Source organism: Papaver somniferum, unplaced genomic scaffold (assembly GCF_003573695.1).
Source record: "Papaver somniferum cultivar HN1 unplaced genomic scaffold, ASM357369v1 unplaced-scaffold_133, whole genome shotgun sequence".
Lineage (NCBI taxonomy): Eukaryota > Viridiplantae > Streptophyta > Magnoliopsida > Ranunculales > Papaveraceae > Papaver > Papaver somniferum.
In genome coordinates, this window is record NW_020622492.1 from 942,267 (window position 1) to 948,258 (window position 5,992).

A 5,992-nucleotide genomic window follows, 5' to 3' on the forward strand; every position below is an offset into this window, starting at 1 on the left:
GTATTGAATATATATATATATATATATATATATATATATAAGAATATTAATTTATATTTCATATAGGGCCTACATAGATAATAAAAAAATAAATTATTTTATAATTTTAGCGAATTATTAATTTGACACGTCGTCCCCCAACTTGAGACCGGCTAAAAATATTGTTTAAGAGAGTTTATTAAATATTCGAGTATTAATTAATTAAATTTTCATTATATTAGAACTCTCGTTATGACGGGTGCGCGGCGAAGCCCCGCCTCAGTTGATATTAACCACCAGTGAAGAAAATTACAACAGTCCCGGTGCACAGCACGGGTTTGAAACTAGTTGTTCTAACTAAAAGAAATTCAATGTTTATAAAACAGGAGGGTTTGGGGTGTCACGGGACGGCCAGGATACATTGGAGTTTCTAACTGGCGGCCGTGATTTTCCCTTCCTCCTAGTATCTTGATTTTGTTAATCCAAAGGCTTGCGATCCTTTGCGTCCATGGTTAACTCGGTATCTTCGATGCAGATTAATAAATTAGTATTTCCACTAATTTAGAAATCCTTCTCTCAGTTTACAAAGATGAATCGATGGTTTTCTGACCACTAATTTCAACTTCTCCATTAATGTTTCCACTAACTCACTGATCGGTTAGGTTTAGAGGAAGGTAGATGGAGAAATCGTAGAGAGATTTTTGGGTTCAATTCGACTTTTCTCCCTGAATGGCTTTTATCTTTATTCCACGGATCTTTTTTTGATGACTGGATTCTTATACTATATTTTCCCATATTCATAGATCACATCAATCGATTGAGATATAGACGTAACAGATTTGTGATTTTGAATTCAGAATTCATATTGGGAAACAGAAGTAGATGTGATGTGTGAAATAATTAGATTGGAGAATCGATTTCACGGCTCTGTTCCTGTCAAATTTGGCTAGGTATTCTTTTATCTTTGGTCTTATGAATTAGTTTTCTTTAAAGTTTATTGCAAATCAACACAAAGGAGACGTAATCTCTTTTTTCCATTTTTTTGCACTTTGTCTTTTCACTAAAATGACTGTGATCATGATTAACTAACAACATTATATATGTAATAAAACTAGATGACTGCTACAGCAGTGCAGGGACGACCAAAGTCAGGGAGCCTGTTTTTGTGACGCAATTTGTTACAACTTTTGCAATAAACTTTGTAACAGTTAATATATAACATTTATAAGAGTTATATCTGTCTAACACTTATATTGTAACAATTGTGTAACATATTTTGTAACATTTCAGTAACAGTTTTAAATCTGATGGCTGAATTTTGTTGGCAACCAACGATCAAGATTAAAATTAAAAGTTTAGGTGACGGTTTTTTGATCATTTTCATGCCTAATCTGATCGGGTCGACTTCCAATCGTTTTCATTGCTCCTAACCATAGTCGGGGACGATAACTCTCCGATTGTTAATTCAATTTCGAAAATAAACGATCAATACCCATTCAATTGGGTCGATTAAAATTAAAAAACAAAACGTTGCAAACGATGCATTTTTAGCCCCATACCGGCGGTATAGAAGGGACTCCCTTCGGTCGTCCCGACTAAAAACTTTATTTGTAATTCTGCTTCTGTTTTTCAAATCTCCGCTTCATGTCTCATATCAACCGATCTACTTGAGTCTCATATTCTCATTTTCTTCTGTCTCTTCTTCTTCCTTGATGAAATCAAAAATTAGATTTCAAATCAACCGAACCCCTCTAGGGATAACTTCCGCTCAGACTTGATCGTTGAATATTTGCAACCAGGGCTTTCAATTTATATTAGTTGTGATCTTTTATAGGGTTTTAATTGTATGAATCAAAAAAAGGTAGAATTTATTGGTTTATGGATGCTGTTGATATATTTAGCTTAATTGGTTTTCTGTAGTTTTTGATTCATTTGGGGTATTGGGTTTCGTAATTGTAAATTGAAAGTTAATTCCAGTGACACTAACTGAAAAACACTGTTGGATTACTTTTTTTTTATTTCATCAGAAAAATGCATCTTGGAGGGTGAAAAGGATAAAAAAAGGTTTGTCTCGATCTTATGGTAGCTTAGCTGAAGTTTTTGTATTCCTTTCTGTACAATACTTTAGTTTTTGTTTATCTCCTCTTTGAAGAAAAAAAGGTTCATGTTGTTGCAGTACAAATTGCCTGCTTAAAGCAGAGAATGAAAAAGAGAAAAGAGCAAGTGAAATAAATAGGTCAGAAATGCCTATCAAAAAAAAAAAAAGGTCAGAAATAGGAGTAAAACAAGGTTCGTAAACAAATTCTTCTCTCGATACTGTTATATCATAATCTGCACTTCGTATTCGTATATTATTTGCATGTCATTTTGTTGCACGTAACTCATTTTTCCTAAAATCTCTTCAACCTTTTGGCAGAAACTATGTCCATTATCTTTAGCGTATAGTGAGCTCAGTTCGCCGGATGATAGGATAGGATTTGTAACTCCGACTTTTAGAGTGCATTGTAGGTTTACTTAAAGCATATAATCCTTTAGATGGTTAGGGCTGGGCGGAGGGAGTATTGCACCAATCAACTTTCGTTATATTTGTTTACGAGCAATCTTTCAGGAAGTTGAGATTATTGCAGAATCAGTTGCTCGAGTTATCATTTTTGTATGGAGAACTGGGGGTTATTACAGAAAGCCACGTTTTTTTCATGCAATGCGTCGAATTGTCTCATCTTGCTCAACTTTATGCAATTCCATGATTTGTGTGGAACAAAATTTTGTTCTAACCAACATTTTATGGTCAGGGCTAAAAGGCGATTGTTACACACCTTCCGCAGACTTGGGAGAGCTGACGACAAAAGAGACGGTGATCTTTTAATGTTTAAACTATGCTAAAATGTTTAAATTATGCTAAAAGGGCTAGAAAAGTTTTAGTTTACCCTAACCTAACTTCGGCAATCCACAATTTCGCAGGATATTTCCAATGTCTGGATTTTCGCAGATCCTTAATAATGTTGTGGATTTCCTGATTACTCTCAAGTCATTCAACATGAAGCAGAAAGTAGCTACCAGCTACACCTCTAGAACATACATCTTACAGGTAAACATTATTGCACCTGTGTTGTTTTTGCTGGTATTATTTGTTTTGAATAGCTGATCTTGACAACCTTTGTAATGCAGATGTAGTAGGCTTCTTAAAAACCATAACCAACATCCAGCTGCTTCAGAGAGCCTGCGGACAATCCAGCTAAATGCTCGAGATTACAATACAAAGTCTAAGGTATACACACTTGACCGTTCAAATTATTACAACTGCCATATTACTATTCTTGAATCCGTTAGTTCATGTTCGTAACAAAAGTATTAGTTGCTGAGGCTGTGGCTCGACAATGAATATAGCTCTACTATACAATTGTTCTTTCCTTGAAAGAATTCTTTTTATTCTCCCATAGGTTACATTTCTTTTTTGTTGTCTATCTTTCTCTTTCCTTTATCTGTAAGTCCAAAAGGTTTTAGAATTATGCCAGTAAAGTATTATCTTCCTATGCAAACTAAGTATAGCGTTTGGATCATATATATTTATATTTGAAGGTGATTTTTGGGAAATACCAAGTACAGTAGATTTGTGAAATTTTGCTTTAACTGTTGACATAATCTATTTAAAAATGCATAACTTGGTTGGCAGTTAAACGCCACAATTTAGCTTCTTACTCAGTTGACAACAAGACAAGGGATATGGTTTCGGTGCGAACTGATATTAAGCACTTTTCTTTTTGCTTTGTGCAAGGTGGATGAAACTAAAGAGAATGGAGCAGGATTCATTGGATGTCCATGTGAATTGCTGAATTGGTTGATCTATCGTGCCCACCCGTTATTAAGTTGGACCTCAATTATGATTCTGAGAGGGCATTTACAATGCAACAAAACTGAGAGTGGTTATTATGTTTACCACGTGCAATAAGAGCCACAGTACGAGACAACCAGGCCAGTCAGCATTTGTTTCAAGGATATCGCTCCCTCCAACTAAGGTTGGCACGCACAATGACGTTAAACAAGTTGTTGATATATCTCCGGCAAGGAGATTAAGTTGTTGATGCTAGAAATCGAGAAAGCAATGCCTTCAGCGAATATAATATATTTCCGGAAGTTCTACTGTAAAATAACTTATCTGGGATTTATTTTAACTAGCTGTTGCGCCCGTGCTATTTTGTTCAGAAAAAAGTATGACATAGTTAAAAATAGGTAATTAATATAGTAAAACCCTTAAAACGATAATATTAGAAGTAGTAAATAGAATTTAAATAATCAAATCTAGCATCAGAAGAATAATGAAATCAACTGAAAATAATTAAATTATGGATGCATCTTTGACATCGAGGTATTAATACAATTACAACGGCTATAGCCAGCGATGTTTGGGGACTAAAATGATCAACAGGAGGATCCTATTCTTTACTTTTAGCTCTATCCACGTTATACACGCCCATGTAAGGCTTGAGATGACTTGAATTCTCTTGCACAAAGTTTATGTGAGGATCGAGGAGGCCACATAAATCCCCCTAGGGGTCATCGACGTGTCTGCTCTTCATAGATGCATCCTCCACAATTGTGACGTGAGCTTCCGCATCTATTAATAAAGGGAATGGAGTGTGCTTCTATACATAACCCCAGTGGCCAAAATGTAATAACGTCAAAACATATCGCCCAGTCAAAACTGGGAAATAGGTGAAATCTGCAGTTGTTTTTAACTGATATAGGGTTAGTATTAATACATCTAATTTCATTGCTTCCAAAAGCAGCATATATTAGATGTATAAACACTAAACCGTTTCAGTTAACTGTTGTGCCTTCCTCTTCGTACTTTGTAGAGCATCACCCATACTGTGAGATCAATTACCTGCAAGAAAAGATCAAGAATATCAGAATACAACTTGACTTTATACTCGGCTGAACTCTTGAACAAATGATTAAATTAAAAAAACATAAATTCTTATTATAAAAAGAAGAAAAAGTGACATTGAATAGATACTAAAAAATTATTAGTAATATTTTTTTTTCAAATACACCCGAGGAGGATTTCAACATATCACCTACCTACTCACAAATGAGATCCTGAGAAACATTCCGAAATTGATTTTTAAAGTGCAAGAACATAAATTGTGATAACTGATAAAGTCCTGCTCTTTTCAAAATTTGCAGAAAAATATAATCTGTCTAGAAAATGCCAATAGTGTTGAATATCTTTTTCAGTAATATATGCCGAAATTATGCCTTTTCAATCTAAAGAATGCACACCGGTGTTTGAGAACTGACTCTACTTAAGAGAGTATGCCTACATAGCTGATTGATGGAGATAAGTGCGATAAGAAGATTACCTCCATATTTATTGTAACACGATTTGCAGTAATTGATGCTTCATCAATTGCCGACAAGCTTCCAATATTTGGTTCCCGTAATCTAGAAAATAAGCAATTTGAATTACCTGGAACCTATAACCAAAATAAATAGATAATTCTTGACGTAAATCTCATCTCCCTCTTATTTTTCTAAAAAAAATAAAATCAATAAAAATGCAATTCAACGTACATGTCTGCAAATTTATAACGTCACACTCCTAAGCTTTCCCTTCGTAGCCTGAACTGGTACCTGCAACTATAAAAAAGAATTAAATTTTAGAACTTTAACAACTCTTCTTATCTTATTTCCACCTAAATCTCTACTATTCGAGGGGTTCTTCAACTCAGTGATATTAAAAATAAGACTTTCTGACTACATAAAGAGAGTTCTACTGCCATGCACCCTCATACACTGAGCTTATCTGTAATGAAGTTTTTAGGTACTGTACCAAGGTGGGTGCCATGAAATTACCAGTCTGTCCATATTAGACATTTTTTCCTACCACTTGTATTGTTCCCCTATAATAAAAAAAAAATCATTTCGCAGTTCAGAGTATTATTCCCCTGCAATAAAAAGAGTCATTTTCTGGTCATTCTCTCGTTGTATTCCAATGCTTATAGTACATGAT

At 34.5% G+C, this 5,992-nt stretch overlaps 1 long non-coding RNA gene across 3 annotated transcripts; it reads left to right on the forward strand.

Moving 5' to 3' along the window:
• The first annotated feature begins 654 nt into the window (after positions 1-654).
• On the forward strand, positions 655-4,132 carry LOC113333437. Of its 3 annotated transcripts, none has more exons than XR_003351987.1 (7): positions 655-929; positions 2,007-2,043; positions 2,156-2,268; positions 2,772-2,833; positions 2,941-3,067; positions 3,148-3,247; positions 3,755-4,132. It is a non-coding gene; the product is annotated as an uncharacterized LOC113333437 (long non-coding RNA). The 3 variants fall into 3 exon arrangements; XR_003351986.1 differs by lacking the exon at positions 655-929 and adding an exon at positions 1,477-1,840; XR_003351985.1 differs by lacking the exon at positions 655-929 and having other exon boundaries at positions 1,477-2,043; positions 3,755-4,131.
• Positions 4,133-5,992: the final 1,860 nt, after the last annotated feature.